This window comes from Aedes aegypti, chromosome 2 (genome assembly GCF_002204515.2).
Source record: "Aedes aegypti strain LVP_AGWG chromosome 2, AaegL5.0 Primary Assembly, whole genome shotgun sequence".
Taxonomy (NCBI): Eukaryota; Metazoa; Arthropoda; class Insecta; order Diptera; family Culicidae; genus Aedes; species Aedes aegypti.
The window spans coordinates 76,275,447-76,299,015 of NC_035108.1; the positions used below are offsets into that span (position 1 = coordinate 76,275,447).

The 23,569-nt window shown below is 37.5% G+C and overlaps 1 protein-coding gene across 2 annotated transcripts in view; it reads right to left on the reverse strand.

The window, feature by feature from the left end:
* Positions 1-20,711, reverse strand: part of LOC5576417 — a 33,734-nt gene extending 13,023 nt beyond the window's left edge. The window contains exon 1 of one of the 2 annotated variants that reach the window (XM_001656070.2): positions 20,621-20,711. The gene's annotated coding sequence lies outside the window, so the exon portion shown is untranslated. Of the gene's footprint in view, positions 1-13,630; positions 13,794-20,620 lie in introns of those variants that run through there. The other variant, XM_021841264.1, reaches the window with a different exon arrangement.
* Positions 20,712-23,569: the final 2,858 nt, after the last annotated feature.

Below are 23,569 nucleotides of genomic sequence, written 5' to 3' on the forward strand. Positions count from 1 at the left end.
AATATAGGGAAGATCAGCCAGACTCTAGTAGAGGTGCATTAGAGAAGCGAGTCGCAGGTTACAAGGTTCCAGATAGGACAACATGCTTCAATTGTAGAGGAAAGTTTCACTACTATGCAGTATGTTTGGCGCCGAAGGAAGTTTTTTGTACCGTTTGCGGTTTTCCTAATTTCAGGAGGGATAATTGCCCATTTTGTGCAAAAAACGCGAAGGGTTCGGCGTTGGAGGTCGTCGAGTCCCGCTTAGAAAACCTCCAACAGTATTCGTTTCAGATTGTTCGGATGTCAGCGAATTGCTTGTGGCTATAGAAGGAGACAATCGACCATTTGCTGGAATAAATGTTTTGGGTTTACGGCTGATAGGTTTGTTGGACAGTGGAGCACAGGTATCAATCCTAGGAACAGGTAGCGAGAATTTGATTAGGAAGCTGAAGTTGAAGCTGTTCAACACGACGACGAAGGTTACGACAGCGGGAGGAAATCGGTTGGAAGTGAAAGGTTACGTGAACCTTCCAGTAACTTTTGAAGGCGAAACGCGGATTCTCACTACTCTGGTAGCTCCTTCAATGAAGAGGCGGCTCATTCTGGGAATGAACTTCTGGAAGTTGTTCAATATACAACCTACGGTTCAGAATTCCTTAGATGACCAAGAAATTGCCGAAGCCGAACGAGAGCAAATAGAAGAAGATTGCAGGTTGTCTCCAAAGCAGAATGATCGACTGGAAGAGGTCAAGAAACAGTTTAAAGCGTTTGTAGAAGGAGGGCCGTTGGAGACTACATCATTAATTAGCCATAAAATTGAATTTGAGGAAAATTTTCAAAATGCGTCTCCAGTACGATTGAACCCATACCCTTGGTCCCCAGAGGTTCAACGAAACGTTAACGAGGAATTGGACAAGTGGATAGCATCTGGAGTGGTAGAACGATCTAGCAGCGATTGGGCGTTATTGATCGTGCCGGTGATGAAAAAGACCGAAGGACAAGATGGACAGCAGAAGATTAAGGTACGAATGTGCCTCGACGCAAGAAAATTGAACGAGAGGACCCGACGAGATGCATACCCATTACCACACCAGGATAGAATCCTGGGCAGATTGGGTTCGTCGAAGTACCTGTCAACTATAGATTTGTCCAAAGCTTTTTGGCAAATTCCGTTGGACAAGGACTCCAGGAAGTATACTGCTTTCAGGGTTTTTGGGCGTGGACTTTTCCAATTTACCCGGCTACCTTTCGGGCTGGTTAACAGTCCTGCGACGTTATCAAGGTTGATGGACCAGGTTTTAGGGTATGGAGAACTAGAGCCAAATGTTTTTGTATACCTGGATGACATTGTCATCGCCAGTAACTCATTTGAAGAACATTTGCGGACTCTGGAAGAGGTAGCAAGGCGACTAAATGCGGCAAATTTGTCGATTAACTTAGATAAATCCAAATTTTGCGTTGCAGAATTGCCCTACCTCGGATTCATTCTCTCAAAAGAAGGAGTTCGACCCAATCCAGAGAAGGTAGAAGCGATCGTCAACTTTGAGAGACCATCTTCGGTACGTTCACTCAGGAGGTTTTTGGGGATGGTCAATTATTATCGCAGATTTATTGACTGCTTCAGCGATTTGACCACTCCACTGACTGATCTCTTGAAGGGTAAGCCGAAGATCGTGACCTGGAATGCTGAGGCAGAAGCAGCATTTAACGTTCTGAAGGAAAAACTAATAACTGCACCGGTTCTGGCTAACCCCCGATTCGATTTGCCTTTCAAAATCCAGACCGACGCCAGCGATTTGGCGATTGCTGGCATACTGACACAAGAAATCGAAGGGGCGGAACACGTTGTTGCATACTACTCACGAAAGCTCACCACGCCACAGAGGGCTTGGAAAGCTGCAGAAAAAGAAGGTCTGGCAGCGTTAGAATTGATTGAACGGTTCCGACCTTACGTGGAAGGAACCAGATTCACCCTCATCACAGATTCTTCGGCTCTTTCGTTCATTATGAACACGAAATGGAAGCCGTCATCAAAGTTGAGCCGTTGGAGTATTCTTCTTCAACAGTATGATATGGTGGTTCAACACCGAAAGGGCTCAGAAAATATTGTTGCCGATGCGCTGTCCAGATCCGTAGAAGTGCTGGACATTACCCAGGACAATGGATGGTATGCGAAGCAGTTTCGAAAAGTCGAACAGGATCCGCAGAGTTTCGCAGACTTCAAGATCGAAGATAAGAAGCTGTTCAAATTCGTATCTGCAGCGTCAGATGTCCTTGACTATCGATTCGAATGGAAGCTATGCTTACCAGAGGGATTGAGAGAGTCGGTACTTCGACAGGAACACGATGACGTTCTGCATCCTGGATTTGAAAAGACTCTGCATCGAGTCAAAACCAGGTACTATTGGCCAAAAATGGCAATAGATACAAAACGACATGTACAAGCGTGTGTTACGTGTAAGCAGTGCAAACCCGGTAATGCTGCTTCAGCACCGGAAATGGGAAAGCAAAAACTCACGGATAGGCCATTCCAGATTCTAGCATTGGATTTTATCCAGAGCCTTCCTCGAAGTAAAAACGGAAACTGCCATTTGTTAGTCCTAATGGACCTTTTTTCTAAATGGGTTATTCTGGTTCCTGTGAAGAGGATTGAGGCCAAGGCAGTTTGTAAGATCGTGGAAGACATCTGGATTCGGCGATATGGAACACCGGAAGTGGTCATTAGTGATAATGCCACGACCTTTACCGGGAAAGAGTTCCAATATCTGTTGGCAGAGAGAGGGATCCGTCACTGGCCTAATGCGAGGCACCACAGCCAAGCTAATCCGGTGGAGCGGGCCAATAGAACCATTAACGCGTGTCTGCGGACCTATATGCAAACCGATCAACGGATTTGGGATACCAGGGTCGGAGACATCGAAGAGATGATGAACACGACTGTCCACGCTTCTACCGGATTTACGCCTTACAGGATCCTCTATGGACATGAGAAGGTTGTAAAGGGGGAAGAACATAGGCGTGAGAGAGATGAAGGTGAACTGTCGGTAGAGGCTAGAGAAGAATACCGGAAGGAAGTAGGAGGAAAATTATTAGAAAAAGTCAAGGAGAATCTGCAGAAAACTGATGAAAAGAGTAGAAAGGTTTATAACTTACGGCATAAGAAATTTGCTCCAGCTTACCGAGTTGGCCAGAAGGTGTTCAAGCGTAACTTCCGGCAGTCGTCAGCTGTAGAGCATTATAATGCCAAATATGGGCCTCTGTATACCCCTTGCATCATTATCGCGAAGCGGGGTAGTAGCTCGTATGAGGTAGCGGACGAAGCAGGCCGGAGTCTCGGAGTATTCTCCGCCAACGATCTTTGACCCGGTAATGAATAGTGCGCAAGCCTCCCCTAAAATAAATAATTATGTATGAGTTGCATACACCATTCTAACTACTAGAAGGACGTTAGTTACGTAGTAGCGAATAGAAAAATTGTAGTTTTAGCTGATTGTTGGTCATCGTCGTTCATCCTAGGTCTTCGTTGAGCCATATCATCAGCAGTATTTCGTCCTGGGTCACGATCCAGCTTGTGTTCATCAATAAGCGTAGAACTTAGAACCAAATGAACATTGAAATCCAGTTGTTAGACGTCGTTTTTCAATTATCCTTTGTGTTAGTCCAAATCCATAGGTCATCGTAGTACCAAAGTGAAGAGTCATGAATCGTCGTCTGAGTCTTGTTCACCGTGTTAAGTTATTGAAGTGTAATAAGTGCACTTAGTTGTCCCCGTCGTCGTGATCGTCAGTATCATCGTCGTCGTCGGTAATAGTTTTATGGCATAGTCCATCGTAGTCGTTGTCGTTCTCAGCAAGCACGGTTTGTGTCTTCGCTGATAAATTGTCGTGTGTCTGTAAAAGAGAAAGAGAGAAGGTTTATCAAAATGTGTCGTATATCAATCCGGATTGAAACATTGTGGTCTTTTGTTAGTGCGCAATGACAAAAGATATGCATCTAGAAATAGAATTGAAAAGAACATCTAATTATAGGGTCAAGAATAAGAAACATTACTCTACTGTATATACCGTGTGTAGAGCTACGTACCTTTTTAGCATGAAACAACTATCCAATCGAACGAAATTTGTTTTCAGAATCGTTCCTACATCACCAGGTGGCCAACTGGTGGAATGAAGCTGGAAATAAAGAAGTTCAATCAGCCTAAAGAATAGAATCATGAAACAAGTTCACTTATCGCATTGAAATTAGATCCAACGTAGTCTATCTGCATTCAACTCTGCTTTGCATCTCACCCTTTAATCGCATAGATACGCACGCGAGCACACACGGTAGTAGACTAAATCGTATTCGGCATTCGTTGATCCTCATACCCGAGCGTGATGAGGCAGTAACGGAATGAGTGTAGTAGGAACTCACCATAGATGTTCATCTTGGTGTTTATCGACGCACATAGGCACAGTTAGGGACCACACGTGATCGATTATAGCAAATTTTATTTGAAATTTCGCTCTTAGTTACACAAGGTTTTAACGTGTTATGTAGTCGTCGTAAACTTATAGATATTTTAACTACTACGTGTCGTATTTTAATTAACTATGTTTTGTCGTATATTTTGGTAATTGTCTTGAAGTTTTTGAAATTGATTCTATTTTGTTTTGTGTAGGAAAATAAATGTTTCAATGTATTTAAACATTTATTTTTCCGAGGTGGGGGGATAGTGTAACCGAGTGTTACAGGATTTTTAGAATTTTAATGTGTGCTTTATATGTTTTGATACTGTTACATTTCTTTGGTTAGTAGGTGTTGGGTTAGTAGGGTTATTTAAATGTAAATTGATAAAAATTGTATGTTGATTAGTAGGGTTAGTCATTTCAAATTCAAAAATTGTTAAAGCATTACAAAGTAGAGTGGGTACAAGTGGGAGACATATTGCATAACTGAGTGGGTACAACAACATACATATTCGGCGGGCGTAGAAGATCATACAAAAGGGGTGGTAACAATGCACGTCTCATAATAGGAGAGATTGTAAGGATTGAGGCGCAAAATTAATTCGCCATCTCTCACTTAAGTTCTGGCGTTCGTGTGCTTCGGATCGTAAAATTAAAAATTAAAAGTGTTCTTACGTTGTAAGTCAAGTGAGTGGTGAAGTGAAACGGGTGATATTAAGTGTTCAATCAGGTAGGACTGCACTCCTGTATAACTTTCTCCCTAACACTACTTACGCTAGACTAGAATATGACTAGTAAGCAATTTTCTAAAACCCATCCCCGTTGCCCTCACAGGACCTTTTGTGGTACCTTAAGGTACTTCGCCATTTTGTATTCCAACGAAAGTTGGGGAAGCATACGATTCGGCATAGTGGTCCTTAGTTGGCCACTACGCCTAACCGTAAAAGATTACCACCGCTCTGGTCTTGCGAGGCCATAATCACCAAGGAGCGATTCCTCGGGCCCAAAGGTGCTCTAACCGTAAAGGAGGACCTCTCTCGGCAGAGTCAATCCGGCCTTGTCCTGGGCTCTGTCGATGCTTGCCAAAGAGAGAAGACGCCAGAGAGACCAGTAGATCGCACCATTTCATCAAGTCGATCTACTCACCGATCCACCAGTCAATTTTCCGATCACCACCACCACCATCACCCTGCTGGGAAATCCGCCGGAGGTCCAGTCAGCCGGCCCGCAGAAACATCGTCGGCGAGCGCTCGTCCATCGGCATCGAGACATCAGCATCACCAACAGTACCGGTACGTGTCCCAAAACCTTCTACACCCACTCTACACCCACAATTGCAATAAATTTTCAATAAATTCAACCCACACCCCATTTACAATAGAATTTCAATAAATGCCATTAGTTTCCTCAAATTACACCTTTTTAAAATCCCATAACCCAAGTAAGGTGACAGTATCTGCACGTTGTTCGTGAAGCCCCTCCGATTGCCCGGTAGTAAGCCGACCTTGAGACCCAGCTCGAGGGGTCCCTTGCTACTGAGAGTTTCCCGCGAGCTTTGCTAGGGTAAAAGTTCAGTTTTTATATTTATGGAACAATTTCCCCCTTATTTATGATTGTATTCTTTAACGAAATATAAATTCATAACGTTTATACAATACAATAAAGACAAGGTATAGTAACACATTTGATACGCAGCTTGTGGATGATGATTATGCTTTCAATATTTATACATCCAGAAAAAAAATCCACTAGAAAAAGATGTATTCAAATAAAATTTAAGATTTCTGCATTGATTTGACAAGATGTTCTACGAAGGTTGATCAAAATGATAATTCATGGAAATCACTAAAATATTAATTAGTGTTATAGTAATAATGACGTAATAGTAATTTACACAACAAGTTTCAGAACGATTTACATTTTAACAGCACAAGTCTTACTTTTATAAAACGATTATAACGAGGCTTGACGAGTTCGATAAATGCGATAAGTACTGTAGAAATCGCGTTCTGCAACATGTTGCGTACAACATTTTTTGCAATTTCGTAGAGAACCACTTGGGAACATTAAAAACCTTATCGGAATGCATTTTCCATCATTTTAAAATGTTTGAAAAAGATTATGTAATGATTCATTACGCAACTCAAAAAAAATAATTGCGTAATGAAAATGCGTTGCGTAGTAGTCATTACAAAACTGTTTCAAGTTGCGTAATGTCTATAACGGTACTGCCTAATTCAGTGCAAGTAAGTAGGCCGTTACAGATTGGCGTGCAGAAAAACGGTTTATTACGATGAGAAAATTATTGTTTTAAAAGAAAAACGTCCAAGTAAAATTCCAATCTTATTAGCATTAACAAAGAGATTTAAAACTAGCAAAAAACACGGAAAATAATGAAGACCAACACTGAAAATAAAACATTTTATTTATTTCCCCCCTCTGACATTTTGAAAAATTTTAAGGGGGGGGGGGGGTGACAAAAGTAAAATTTAAAATTTGTTCCGGCCTTATAGCCGATTCTGGAAATTATCTGTGACTTGAAATTTGCCTACCTCCAGGGGCAAAGAAGCATAGAACCCTTGTCATCCGACCTGACCCAGTGATCCACCGCAATAACTCCGGCCACAGGAATATTCAAGAAATCCTTCGACCTTTTTCAGAAACTAGATATATGTACGAGTATACTGACAAAAAATAATTGAAATCCGTTTAGTATTCGCTGAGCGGTGAGAGTTTTAGATTTTTTTCTTTCACTCAGGCCTACACGGGTTAATCATTGGAAGAACCATGATGAAGCTGATGAATGCTGATACCACTTCTTACAGAGAACGGCTATATAATGGATTCTATACCATTACCCCGAATTCCATATCCCCAAACGACCCACTACGCCGAATGTCATCACCCGAATTCCATATCCCCGAACTACCCATTACGCCGAATGACATTACCTCGAATTATAATATCACGGGGCAATGTCCTTGAATTATCGTAATTTTTTCACAGTTTTCCTGGTCTAAAATGTTATGAATATCATACAACTAAATGCTGAATAACAGTTACGACGATGGACGTCATTGGCTCATGTACCGAAATTTCCTAACAAACGTGATGTTAGTGCTAAAAATAATCACTAAAATAAAAAATTGAGGATACAACTCTACATACTTAATATGGGCCTACTGAATCCGAATATGCTAGCCAAATTCTCAACAATATTTATGGAAATGATCATCTATTAAATTTCAAGCACACCGCGAAAGCGCCTAAACGTAGGCAATTTCCTAAGGATTTTCCTAAAATGCAACAGAAATTCAAATATTTTAACAAATCGAGCAAATTAATACGAGTTTTGATAGTAAAATCTGTTTTAGGGATATATTTCAAGCATCCTTACAAACATTCAGGCTGACACCATGTCCAAATCCTTGTTTAGAACTAGAAGTTTATGGATGTCTATCAATATCACACCAAACATGATTCTGGAATTTTACATTATTTTCATAGAAATAAACATTCTTTGATACAAAAACCTTCACTACACACAATTCGACAATATTAAAAACAAACATCGTTCATTTACTATAGTTTTCAGTACACAATTAGTAAGTTTTAAAATCACATGACACGGTGATCAATTTCACCCTACTGATCAATTTCGCCGAAATTTATGGTATTTATTTAACTTTTCCAAAGAATCTCTGTCGACTTGTCAAGATTGTTTTACTAATGAGTTGAACAATTCATTTTTCCTTCTATTAAAGAGCCAATATTCCACCAAACAAATATAATTATGTAAACAGATGTACAGGAGACGAACTAACGTTTTGGTTGCTTCACACTTCAGCTGCTTCCATGCTTAACATGAATATGATTAAAAGCTGAATAGGTATTTTATAAAATCCTAATTCAACATAGATATATCATCCGAGCATTTAATCCAAAGATGGCCAAAATAACGATTGATAAACACATTGTTCAGCAACAAATAAGCCTTACAAAAAAGGTCACACCATAGGCAAATTTTCGAAAATGGACAAAATATCTCGAAATTGCGTCATACTCCTAATATATTGCAATGTTCAACTTATCAATATTATTATTATTTATCTCTATATGAGTGGCTTTTTGCCATTGGCAAATTCGTCACTAACTTACAAATATTTAAAAAACATATTGGATACAATCATAACTGATGCTCTCTCAGCATAATTATTCAATTATATTTAGAAAATATTTTGAATCTGTCTTCTGATATAGGATTATTTTGAAAAACTAAAAGAGCGCATTTAACATACAAATGATTGAAATATATTTTATATTTCTATAATGCTCAATAGATCGAAACAATACGACAAATAATTAAAATATTTACCTAAAAGAATATAAAATATGAAATAAATAAATGAATTTTAATTTAGTTAGATGAACAATTAAATTAAAGTTTTAATAATTTAAAACTTCTTATGCAATTCGATTAACCATTTCAGACTGTTTTTACTTTGTGAATAAACTTTAATTTTGATCAGCATTGACATAAATTTTCTCACTGTGTGCTATTTATACCATTGAATTCAGCTTGCATCAAAACTGAACAGTAGCAGAAGTAATGTGCTTGTTCAGTTGTTGATCAGCATAGCACGTGTTGATTAGACATTGTTGAATAGAAGCTCAAACATGATCAATGTTCAGCTACAAGAGGTTTATATTGGGCACTGGAAGGCTGATATATGCATTTAAGGATGGCTGAGATGGCAAGGTATACCGCTGACGATGGGAAGGTCTCGAGTTTGAATCCAGTATCCAGGTTTGATTATTGAAAGTGGTTATTAATTCACGGTAAAAGTTTGTCTGTGGTAAAAGTATACACCCGATTCTGTTTTTGCACGGGGGATGCGTACCGTGCAAAAAAAAAGTTTTCAGTTCAAAATTTCAAAAACCGTGCAAAAAAAGTAACACCATTTCTCGACGTTTCATGCAAAATAAGGTTTTGGCGAAAAAAAAGGTATGGAAACTTTTTTTGCACGGCCGTGTAAAAAAAATCCATGCAAAACAGAATCGGGTGTACACTGTATTTGATGTATACAGTGTTAGCAATTTTTAGTCATTTATTTGTTTTTAATTATTTTTGTCTCAGTTGAATAAGAGCTGAGATAAATGCTTATAAAGCGATTTTGAAGTTGTAGACTAGAGTCAATATACAACGACACGCTTTATAACTCCTCCAAATTTGTGTAAACAACGCCTGAACAAACACTTCACATGGAAATAAATAAAATGTTGTTAAACATGATGCTGAATTAAACTGCAATAATGTTGTTTGTTCAATTAGCGTTGTTAAATCATCAATCCTTATTAGGCTAATTGAAACCTGAATAAACGTCATTTCAATATATGATTACAGTCACTAAATGATAGGTAGCCTAATAATTTCGCCAGATTTGCTTGAACAATGTGTGCGTAGCAGCTGAAAAGTAAGAAAAGTAATATAATGAAGCAACTTTTCAGTATGTAGTTGTGAAAAATGGCTTAATAAATGATTATAAAATAGGCAAATGTTTCTTGGGGTTTCTTTAGTTTCAGATAATTATGCATTCATGTTAAATGTCTGTAGTTAGAAGACGTGGCGTTACTTGCCAGAAAAATAGCAATAGAGATGATGTATTGCTTTGAAACGATATGAAATCATTTTCAATATTTTTGGAATATATTAAACTCCCCAAGTTGGGGTGATAACTCTCACATTTGTCTCTGATCTGTGTTTTTATGGCAAGTTAAAAAAATCTTTACAGACTAACTACTAAGGATTTTTTGTTAGTTACACTAATATTATAAATTTATGCACGTAAAATCTCAAAACATTGTTAAATTTCTCGTCACTCAGATTTTTTACTTCACCAACTTCAGCCGTTAGTTAGGCGTCCTTCTCTAACATCTCTGCCAATCTCTTGGTTTAAATCTGGTGTTTTTTTTTTCAAAAATGATCTCATATTTTTTTTCTGTAAATATGAGTTTCTCGGACGTGCATTTATAATTTAAGACCGACCGGATTCATTTTTCGATTTTGTAGTAGCCCAAATGTGAACAAGCCATCAAAGTTGGATACAGTCGACTCTCTACATCTCGATGTTCTATATCTCGATGTTCTACATCTCGATATCTCTCCCTATGTCGATGATTTCATAAGTCCCTTCAGTCTGCACACATTTTCATTCTCCATATCTCGATATCCTCCTTATCTCGATATCTCCATATCTCGATTGTTTCTGTGATTTTTTTGTTCCCAATTTGCTCTCCGTATGTCAATATGACCAATATCGAAGGTTACTAGACCAAAGTTTTGGGATTCAAAACAAATTAGCTAGGACAGGACGTGACAGCTCAACTAAGATTGCCCCGTTGTTTTTCAGTCGATAACCTTATCGTTACAAAAGCCAATGCTCTAGTATTCTTTTTAATTAAATCTTGTGAACAAATTCAGATATCAAGACTCATCTTCTTCTTCTTTCTGGCGTTACGTCCCAACTGGGACATAGCCTACTTCTCAGATTAGTGTTCTTATGAGCACTTCCACAGTTATTAACTGAGAGCTTTCTTTGCCGATTGACCATTTTTGCATGTGTATATCGTGTGGCAGGTACGAAGATACTCTTATGCCCTGGGAATCGAGAAAATTTCCTTTTAAAAAAGATCCTCGACCAGCGGGATTCGAACCCACGACCCTCAGCATGGTCATGCTGAATAGCTGCGCGTTTACCGCTACGGCTATCTGGGCCCAATCAAGACTCATAATTTGGTTGTTTCTTACACGCTTTATTCGTTTAGTGCAATAGAGGGTATTATCTCTTTCAAAATTCAGGTTTATATTCAAAACAGGGCGAATCTTTTCGGGTTGGAAATTTTCTCGACTTCCCATGGCATAGAGCATCTTCGTACCTGCCACACGATATACACATGCAAAAATGGTCAATTGGCATAGTAAGCTCTCAGTTAATTAACTGTGGAAGTGCTCATAAGAACATTAAGCTGAGAAGCAGGCTTTGTCCCAGTTGGGACGTAACGCCATAAAGAAGAAGAAGGGCGATAGTTTTAGGGAGAGTTGACATAATTTCCATTGTTTTGCTCTCAATTCAGTATTTTTTATTTATTTTTGTATTGTAAGATCACATGTGGTTCACTTAACATCGATTATAAACAGATTTGAAACAAAAATATTTTGTGAAAAATTTCCAAACATTTGATGAAAACTCTTATTTATGAACTAGCAACACGGCCGAGCTAGAAACAAAGTGCCCTGTTGTAATCCAACTCAACGATGTGGAAGTAGGCCTTTGCCAAAACGACTAATGAGAAGTGGTCTTTTTTGACAGGTAATTGGTTTCATTTTTGTATTTTGACCTGACACGTCTTGTCTTAGCAAATTAGGAGCGCAAAATTACGTCTGTTTGTGTATTACATTCTTGACAACGGAGTGTTTTTCAATCTAGTGTTCATCAAAAATTTGTTCTTTGTCTCGATCTCTCCCTATCTCGATGGTCCCTTCGATATCAAGATGTGGAGAGGCGACTGTATTATTAATTTTATGAACAAAATTACCGTACGACATCATTATAAGAAAAAAATTCAATCCTTCAATTTGGTGATAGCCATGCAGCTTTCGCATGTTAAAGTCTTAAACTCTTATAAAAAGGTATTATTTAATCTTATGTTCAAATTTTTAGGGAAATTCGAAAATCTTGCATTTTACCTTTCAAGATGTTTGGTGAAATGAATTACTCCCTACTGCAACTATAACCCATATTTTCAAATGCGCAATATATTTTGGCTTTAAGATGTCTGAATTTGTTTTGGCTTTTCGTATTCAAGAGGTTATAATTTAATATTGAACTTGCATCTCAATTCAATCAATTCAACATAAAATGTTCTGTGATAAGGGAAATTATATGAAACGACTGGTTCACTTGGAGGTAAAAGTCTAACTGATTTATTGGTCTATATTCGTATCGCGATAAGCTTCGCTATTCGATCTCGGTTACATTCGGATATCGAAATATGCTAGTATAACAGTTATCTTCGGACACGACACAACATTCAAAACTACATCTAGTTTAATAATTCTGCTAATATTCTAGTTCAAACCGAATTGGAATGGTAAACTTGCTTCCTGCTTTTAAATCTTTTTTTAAGAGATTTTTGTTGTTGGGTAAAAACCGTTTTCTTGACAGTATACCGAAAAGATATATTTTAATTACGTTCCCATGAAATTTCTCTAGGATGTTAAATAAAGATAATCAATTGGGACTCTCTTCAGGCTTCTTCCTCTTTCGACTTCTACCTTCAGTGAGAGGAGGCCGTGCCCCCCCTCAAGTTTGATGGCTATTTACGCCTATGCGGCTGGTTAGCCGTAAACCACGATTCATAATTAAAAATAAGTGTCTAATATGTTGCTTATCTTGACAAATCTTATGAAAAACCTTATTGAATGAGGAATTTGGGTAAAATGGGCATGTTAACGATCCGTGCGGTCAGTTATAACACCTGCTCTTACATAATCAGGCTGTTATTGCTTAAAAAAATGTTATTTCAATAGCTAATAAACGGTTTTCCTGCGTATAATATGCTAAATCATATGAAAATGCTGATAACTCCAACTCTGCACTCATATTCCTATTGCCTAAAAATCGTTATTTCAATAGCTCATACACAGTTTCCCAGCATATAATGTGAGAAATCCTATCAAAAACCTAATGAAAATGTTAAATTTGGATAAATTGGGCATTATAACAATCCGTGCGACCATCATAACCACTTTCATTCAATTCGTTAGACATGTTTGCATAAGAAAGAGGTACACATAAACAGTCTCCTTCACCGATATTCACTACATTTTCCAAGAATCAAAACTATTGCATCATGTGGAAATACCCGCATCAAATTTGAATCAGACCGCCGGCATCCATATAACTCTCTCCCATGCTCATCAAATGCAAAAGATGAATCACCAAGGTGGTGCTCCACGTTGTTTGACTTGAATGGAGAGATTCTTTGTTCGACATGTAGGAACTGATTCCCGGCTATGATTTGGACGTTCGTTGAGGTAATCCCAAATTTGTTTGATATGATGTTTTACTATAAATTCCACATATATTGCAGCGGATGCTTCTTATTTCACCACACTCGTAAATTCAATCGTATACTTACACAATGTATCATCTGAAACTCAATGTTTTATTAATCACTTGTTTCGGAACATTCTGCAAACTGCAAACTGAGAACGATGAGAATCTAGGAAATAATCGAAATAATATCACTCCCGTCGAATGGCGTCAACCAACTGAAGGTGCTGCAAGCCTCTTGTGATGCGGTTTGCTGACTTTCGCGCAAAACAGAGTTCATCCACTTACTTAGCATGCGCAATCAATTAACTCTCACGCCTCGCGGAGAAGGTGAATTCTCAAGTGGATACGCTCACGATTATTCTCGATTAGTTCCGAACGCTAATTTTGCTTTCATTTCGATGAACCGACGAAAGTGGATTATGGCTTCTAGGAACTATCAATTCGTCATTGCTCGACAGGTCGAATTGGTATCAAGTCAAACTGTATATTTTGCTACTTGACATTATGTCCGAATATCTACAGTTATTCACTAAGAGCCTTTTTTGACATTCTTTATCCTATAACCTGAACCCAGAGGAATTGAAAACAAAATTTAACAGGAAGGGTCCTCAATAGGAGTAGATCCAGTCGGCTCAAAATAATTGAATAAGGAGCTGATAGGGTTGAGATTCGCTTCATGGGATATTTAAACTGTGACGGACATGATCAGAATGAAAAGCAGCATGAGTAACCAGTTGACTACAAAGGTGACTAGAGTCGTTTGAGACAAAATCAATCGTAGAAGGGTTGGGAAGAGGAAATGCAAGTAGATCTATCAGGGTATTGAATTGAGAAATATCCTGAAGAGCACTCGTCAAATAAAATTCTGCCGTTGGAATGGCTTTGCGAATTATTCCATGAGCGATGTTTTACGTTAAAGTCACCAATAACATTTTCTTTTTGATTTATTTAAAAGACACGGACACCGTCTTCAGCCATTTAGCTGCACAGACTGTAACTTAACACTAGACAACGGACAAGCATTGAATTTGATTTATTGGAAGTCAATCAAAGCATTTTGAAAATTTTCAAAGCGATTTCTCAGAGAGGTTCTATGTAGGTAAAACTGCATTTTTTTTTTAAATGTTTCTATTGATTTCTCTTTCAAATCAGTTTGATGTTGCTCCCCGCATTCCTTCAAAATTCTCTCTGTTCAGGGGTTTCTTCAGAGAATTATAATATTGTTTCTATAAGGATGTCGTCTTAGGATTATTCCGATAAATTCACCAGTGATTCATCCATGTTTTTAACGGATTTTTTCTTCCTACAACAATAGCAATTTTTTGGATTTATGGAAATATTGCAACCGCTTTGCTAAAGGATATTGTATTTCATTCTAGAACTTCTTAAAAAAGTGTACAGAAATTCCATCAGGTATTCTTCCAGGAATACCTCAATATTTTTTAAAGATATTTCTGCCCGGATTACTTCACGAAACACTGCATCCATATCCAGTTAATATACAGAGTAACATATAAAAATAGTTTTGGTGTTTCGTATTTCTTGTCGCGTTTTGATCACTCCGAGTAAATTTTCTAAACGGCTGATTCAAGTGTTCAGTTATATAAAATTTAATTCTTTGTTTCGATTAGTGCGATTTAATGATCCATCCATTTGTATTTTACAAAAAGTGCGGAGTGCATGTAGAAATGGAATTTGGATGTCGTAAGTTGTTTGTTAGTGCCACGAGTTGGTCGGAAGTGCAATTAATCACATAGTTCAAAACCATCATGAGTTAACAGCTAGTGCGTGAAGTTATTGAAAATTAGGAGTTATAAAGCTGTATCTACAACTGACAATGATTGTTAATCTGGAAGTGATTAACCGGATTTTTCAAATCGATTGGTCTCTCGAGGTCCTCGAGGTCCTGATTGCTGAGTCGAATACAGTCATTTGACTATTTCTAATTTGGTGAGATCTTTCATATTTATACTCCTATTATTCAAAAGGTTTCATTGGTGTGGTTTGCACGTTGCAAATCTGACTATGTAATCTTTTTCATATATTTGTTGGACTTTTTTTGTAATTAAAATTTGATCCGGTCTGACTAAACATCGAGCAGTTGATGTTGTCACAATTAATAATGAGGTTGTACCAATCACCGTAATTTAATCTACGATTTGCGAATAATGCTATGGTTTGAAATTTTTTTAAATGTAATATAGGGGGGGGGGTTGCTTAACCTGAATCTTATTTTCTCGTTGCAGAGAGCGAGTAACGGCGCTTTAGCCTAGGCTTCCGAGCCAGGACATAAGGAAGAAATACCTGTGTCCCATCCCTGGAAAAAGAGCACCAACAACAATGGAGCGTGCATTTAATTTATTAGCAATGCCACTCCCAACGATTTAAACTTTCCCCCTGAAATGAGACGGTTGGTACGGTTGTCCCCGTTTCTTCCTTAATAAGATTCAAAATTCTACGTCTATCATATTATTCATAAGTGGATAATCTGATCGCTGTGAACTTTTGAGTTATCTTCCAAACCAAGTCTGCACAGTGGGCCTGGCCATTTTAGTATTTGTATCATATCACTGATATGCTGCAAATATTAAGGCTGACAAGAAAATACTAGAAGAAATTCCAGTATTTCCAGGATGCTCTTCAATATTGGCTGTGCAAGCGCTTAGATTAGATTAGATTAGATAGATTAGAGTAACATATAAAATAGTTTTGAAAAAAACTTCTAAAAAATTGCCGGATAATTTCAAAAAGAAGATGAAAAACCGAATTTAGTACTGTACCATTTAATTCCACTAGGGTTTGTATCTTTTGACGGATCCATTGTGTCCGATTTGCGTTTCGCGGAAGAACAAACGAAGTGTGCCGGTGAAAAAAACGCGTCAGTAGTGTTGGATCCGTTGAATCTGTTGGATCCATTGTGTCCGGATCGCGTTTCGCGGAAGAAAACACGAAATGCGCCGGTGAAAAACAAAAAAATAAACGCGTCAGTAGAGTTTGATACGTTGAACCTGTTGTATGCTCCTGTTAACAACTATGGAAGTAGCCAAAAGAATACTAATCTGAGTGAGAAACAGGCTCTGTTCATGTGAGGACTTAATACCAAAAAGAAGAAGTACCTAGAAGGTTTTATATAACATTTTATAAATATGGTTGCAGATCTAATACACATATTCCTTCGAGGCTTTACTGCTACTGACATGGTATCAATCAGCAGTTGGTTGTTATAGACCAAATGTACCGACTCACCCTCTTTTCTCAATTCGGATGTGCAATATTGCAGCGCTGAGAGCTTCGCTCGCGGTCTGCACCACTCACGCTTTCACAGTTGCTGATCTACGAGCAAATGGTTTAATGTTCCAGGAATTGGTATTGATTACAACACACGGTTTGTAAAATGTGTGAAACGTGTCGTTTTCAAGAGTCCCACAAAGTGACCACGTCGAATGAGCACGCGCAGTAAGTATGGCTTAAGTAGAATTACCTTCTTAACTGCCGCGCGATATATGTACCAATGAAAGAGTGGTAATTTAATTTCTTGGATTCTAAGAACACTTACATATCTAGTTATTGCAAGCTCTCTTTTTCAATTTTCTGCAATTTACTACAGATAACAAGCAGACTTTTTTGAACGGCAGGGAGGCCTGCGTCATTCACAATTACATTACTCATGCTGATTTTGATTCCGACCTTGTCCGTTGTTGTTACGTTTCAAATATCGCATGAAACGACCCTCAATCCTATCAGCTCCATTTTCAATTATTTACGAGCCGACTGGAATGCATATGAAACATACATCGATAGTAATCTTGATGTTAACATTTATTTGCAAACAGTACTAGATATTGACAATGCTCTTGAAACTTTAACAAATTCCATTGTTGAAGCCAGGAGCATTGCAATTCCAAAATGTGAAGTAATATTTGAATCCGTGACTATATACGATGATCTTAAACTCTTGATCCGTCTTAAAAACGTGAGGAGAAAGCAAATTCAACGCACTCGCGACCCTGCTATGAAAATTAAATGGCAGGATTTGCAGAAAAGAAAATCAAAAAACGTTTTCACAAATAAGAAACAAAAATTTTGAAAATAAAATTTTTCAATTGGACCCTGGCTCTAAGCCATTTTGGAAATTATCTAAAATTTTGAAAAAAACCTCAGAAGCCAATACCGGCATTGAAAGACTAACTAATTGCGAAAAAGCTCAAAAACTTGCTATGCAGTTTGAAAGTGCTCACAATTTTTATTTAGGACTTATTAGTTCAATTGAAATGGGGCCTTCCTTAGCCGAGTGGTTAGAGTCCGCGGCTACAAAGCAAAGCCATGCTGGAGGTGTCTGGGTTCGATTCCCGGTCGGTCCAAGATCTTTTCGTAATGGAAATTTCCTTGGCTTCCCTGGGCATAGAGTATCATCGTACCTGCCACACGATATACGAATGCGAAAATGGCAACTTTGGCAAAGAAAGCTCTCAGTTAATAACTGTGGGAATGCTCATTGAACACTAAGCTGAGAAGCAGGCTCTGTCCCAGTGAGGACGTAATGCCAGAAAGAAGAAGAAGAAGTTCAATTGAAAATCAAGTTACTCAGGACTTCGAAAATATTCTCAATCAAGAGACCGTTTTCGAAATTCCTAGGAGACTGATTTGGAAGAAGTGAGAACTATTATTAAAAAAAATCAAAAATATGAAAGCTCCTGGCGATGATGGAATTTTCTACGTCCTCATCAAGAAACTTTCAGAAAGTAGCTTATAATTCTTAGTTAATATATTTAACAAATGTTTTCAGTTGGCATATTCTCCTGACAAATGGAAAAATGCTAAGGTTGTACCAATTTTAAAACCAGACAAAAATCCTGCAGAAGCTTCTAGCTATCGTCCAATCAGTTTGCTTTCCTCCATCAGTAAACTTTTTAAAAAGGTTATTTTGAACAGAATTATGGCCCACATCAACGAAAATTCAATTTTTGCCAATGAACAGTTCGGATTCCACCATGTACATTCGACAACTCATCACCTTTTACGTGTAACAAATTTGATCCGTTCCAACAATTCCGAAGGTTACTCTACCGGTCTTGCTCTTCTAGACAAAGACAAAGCATTCGACAGTGTTTGGCATGAAAGCTTGGGTGAAAATTAAAAAAAAAACTAAGTAACCAACATTCATTGTTAGAATAATCCAAAGTTATCCGTTAAATCGTCATCTTTAGGTTAATTATGAGAACACCAAGTTTGAAAGACTTCCTGTAAAAGCTGGTGTTTCTCAAGGCAGAATCTTGGGGCCAATTTTATACAACATTTTTACATCAGATTTACTTGAGTTACCTCATGTATGTCAAAAATCTTTGTTTGCGGATGACACAGGCCGCTCCGAAGCCTGCGTGTCATCTGTAATAGATTGCAAAAAAGTTTGGATATTTTTTCTTCATACTTGCAAAAATGGAATATTTTTCCTAATGCTTCCAAAACTCAACTAATAATATTAGCACATAAACCAAAAGCTCTTTCTTTTAAACCTCCAAGTAGACAAGTTGTTACGATGAGAGGGGTCTCCAATAAATTAATCAGATGACGTTAAGTATCTAGGGCTCATGCTAGATAAAAATTTAACTTTCAAAAATCACATGGAGGGCATTCAAGTTGAATGTAACAAATGTCTTTATCTACTCATCAATAGAATCAAAAATTTTCAGGCCAGCCATGTTGTATGCTGTACCAATATGGACTAGCTGTTGTAATACCAGGAAGAAAGCTCTGCAAAGGAAGCAAAATAAAATATTGAAAATGAATCTGTAGCTCCCTCCCTGGTATAGTTCTAATGAGTTGGATGGAATATCCAATATTGTTATATTGGAACAAATGTTGAAAAAAACAAATCTCGATTACTTTTTCAAATCGACGTAAGTAGCTTCCATACGGTTTTGAGAAAATTAATTCAGAAGAATCACAACCTGTCCTCTAAAACTGTTTTAAAATGAATACCCTTTTTGACATTTTTCCGCCATGTACATTGCTTAAATTTTGCATACAGTAAGCTCGCTTTCAAAAACTAGGGAGTTCCTGTTATTTCCCACAAAAATTTTATTACAAAATGATAAGCCGATTTATTCAATTACTTTCGACGTTTTTGTATCAGTGTAAAATTGACTCAAGTAGTGTTTTGTTTTGATTCGTGGTTAAGTCATTTTGTCTCTCCATACAGCGGAGCGGCGAAAGTGGTGGTTAGGTAGCGAACGTTGAAAATCTTACTTTCGTCGTTTTGTAAATCCGAAAAGTAAACGTTCTAAAAGTGAAAAATCGAGTTGGTTTAGAGCAAAATGTGTAGAATTTCGTCTACGAAACACGTAGAATCGATAATGTAAGTTTGCATACTTTTTTGACTTGAGTCTGTTTGAATAAGTTTTCGAGAAATATTAATAATTCTAGACAAAAATCGTTGCAATCTTATATTGCCACGATAAATGCGTTATATATCTAGGTGAAGTAAATTGAAAGCGTTTTTTTTTTCTCTTAAATGCAGGTGAAATTAACTTACCTGTAAATAATCTGAACTGCTACGGCAAATGAAATGCAATATGTTGCTAACAAAATGTTGATAAATGTTTAATTATTGTTTGATAGTGTTTTCTAACACAAAACACCTTGATATAAAAACATGAATGTAATGTTTGGAATGATACTAATAAAGAATTGAAAAAAAAATGCAAATCGGTTTTCATTACTATTATTGTGGACATGACTGTACGTGTCCATTCTCGTTCATTGTGCAAATCATGAATCACCAAAAGCTCACCGCGATAAACTATTTGGATAGTGAAGATGCTTATTTGTTTTGCGGCAACGGCTCTCCTGATTAGTTGTCTACATTGATGTAACATTTGCAAAATTAATTCCGAAGCGCTGATCGATCTAATAAAAGTTCAACAAAAATGCACCATTATGTTGTATGTATTATCACGGCCAAGCGGAATTCGGCCAAATGGATGGACACTGATAAACTAACGTGTAACGCCTTTCTGTATTGATTCTGGATTAAAGCGATATTGAAAATAGAATTCACAATTTTTGCACTTACATTTTGACTATGAGCTCGAACCCGAAAGCTTGTTTCAACACTTTTCGAGGTTGCTCGAAACCGGTCGGCGAGTGAACCACGCTCGCCGATCGGCGACAACCAACTAGCCAGTTGCTTGCTTTTGATACGGAACGATATCTCTCGATCGAAACAAAATTCATCCACTTGAGCATAGGACTTATCATGCGCGCAATCTCGCGTTTTGTGTAGCAGGTAGAAGCGCTCGCAGATATTCTCGCGAATAGTTCAAATCCTCTCAGCAACTTATTTTGCTGTCATTTCCATGCAAAAAGTTTGCGAGGAATTCCAATGGATTCACATAAACATTTAAACACCGTAAAATAGGGTATCTTTGAATTTCTATATAACTTTAGATATAACGAATGTTTTTCATATAACGATCCATATAACTAGAGGTACACAGTGCCTTCTACCACTTACGTAAGCAATTCGTTTTATTCGAAATATACAGTACCACTTCCCCGAATACTCCGTTTCCCCGAAAAGATATTGGCTTTCATAATTGTGATAACTTCATACATTGTAAAGGGTGTACGGAGCAAAATTACGACACACACAAATATTTGGCAAAATTCGCACGTTCAACCAACATTATCAAAGTTTCAGGGAGTTAAATAAAACATATTATTAATATTTTCCCATGTTTATTTTATTTAATTTCAATTCCATATCCAAATTCTCGAACTTTTTTTCCTCACACTACTCATAAGGTTCTGTACAACATTTGGACCAACTTTGATTTTGCGTGGCAGTCTTCATTCAGAGATATGGTCTTCTTCCGATTTCACATCCTTTTTTTTTGTTTTTCTAAAAATTCTAAGAACTTGTTTTATTTCCGTTTAATATTGTAATACAATAAGTATGTTTGTTTTTCTTTTTTCGTGTTTTTTTTTTCTATTTTGTTTGACATTGGTTGCTACTTGATGTTAATTATGTGTTAGTTAATCCATTTTCGTTTTACTTTTGTTAAAGTGCCAATTTCATGTCTTACAGTTCAAATTAAATAGCAGTTCGGACAAATCCAGTTCTTCTCTGCTTCTGCTTTTTATGTAATTTAAATATTCAATAAATATTTTTGAAGCTTCCGTTCTTTCAATTCAGAGTTCCTCTAGAAATTCCTCCAGATTTCCTTCACGAATTCTTTTAGAATTTTTAAATGGAATTCCTTTCGAGCCAACCGGAAATTTCTTCAGAGTTGCTGTGAGAATTCTACCGATGTTACAACCGAATCCCTTCGAAGCTAAAGCAGGAATTGCTTCGGATTTCCTTCATGGATTCTCCAGGAATTCCTTCAGAGTTCCTCCAGGTTGCTCGAATTTCCTCTATGAATTTCTCGCAGCTCCTCCAGGAATTTCTTTTGAGATCCTCTCGGATTTTATTCAGAGTTCCTTCGGGATTGCCTTTACGGTTCTATCAGGAATTTCTCCGGAGTTTCTTTAAAAACTATTCCTCCGGCAAATCCTTCGGAGTCCCTGCAGGAATTTTTTAAAAAGTCATCCAAGAATTTCTTCAGAGTTCTTCATGGAGTTTCTTCGGAATTCTTCCGGGAATTCCCTCCGATTTCCTCCGAGAGTTCTTTTGGAGCTTCACCGGGAATTTCTTCAGATGTCCTTCAGGGTTCTTCCTCCAGGAATTCTTTTGAAGTTTCTCTAGGATGTTGTACAGAGTTCATCCAGGAATTCATTCAAAATTCCTCTGGAAATTCCTTCGGAGTTCTCCCGGGATTTCTTTCGGAGCTTCACCGGTAATTCCTCCTGAGTTGATCGAGAAATTTCTCTGGAGTTCTTTAGCAGTTCATCTGGTTTTAATCCTCTGAAGTTCCCCAAGAGCTTCAACGGGAATCCCTTTGGATTTCTATCATAGTTGCATTTGGAATTTTTCAGTAGTTCTTTCAGGAATTCTGCCAGAATTTTTTTCTCCGAAATTTACCCATGAACTCCTCCACAATTCGTCCAGCAATTCTTCCGGAGTTTTTTTTCCGCAACTTCTCCAGAAATTCATTCGGAACTGCTCCAGGAATTCTTTCAGAGTTCTTCCGGGAATTTTTCAAGAGTCTTCGAATTTTTCCGGAATTCCTTCAGAGTTGCTCCTTGAATTCTTCCGGAGTTTGTACAGGATTTTTTCTTCCCGTAATTCTCTTGGATTTCATCCAGCGATTCCTCGGAAGTCCGACCGGGAATTGCTCTGAAGTTCTTCCGCAGCAGCAGGTCTTCCACCTATCAGTAAATATCAGTTGAAAAATCCAAGTTTACGGCAATACACTTTAGTATTTTGCAGGGTTGTTAACGTTAATCAACGATTGACGTCGTTTCTTTGATTCGTTGACGTTGATTGTAACGATTAACGAAACCTTTGTTGATTTACCCGAGTCGTTGATCAACGATAACGTCAACGTATGGCGTTGATTTAACGTTAACGATAACGTTGTTTCTTACGTTAATGAGCCCGAATTTGTGATTTCTAGTATTAGATGATATAAAACATTTTTACTTTGATTTTAAAAATATATAAATCGGAAAAGACAAAAATACAACAGTTCATGAAGCATGTAAAATACATGCTTATTATATCCCATTACCAATTAAATAACAATCAATGCACAGTGGTCCAGGAATCAGTTTTACGCGGAAAGATGCATTTTGAGCTTTAGAATGAAACATTAGACAAAAACGGTCTTCTACAAAGTTGTTTGTATTAGTTGAGCCCTTTGTTTGGTGTTATTGAAAATTAGGGTGGACCACTTTTTCATATAAATTGTGTAACTAACTTTCTTATTTGTAGAAATTATATTATACATGCTTCAGCAAAATTATAGACCATTCAATTTCAAGCAACTTTGCCAAATAAAGTTTTTTTGTATCTCTTAAATTGACCGATTTAGAGCTTTTTTCCTGCAGTGACATAGGGTGGTCCGAACAAAACTGGTTT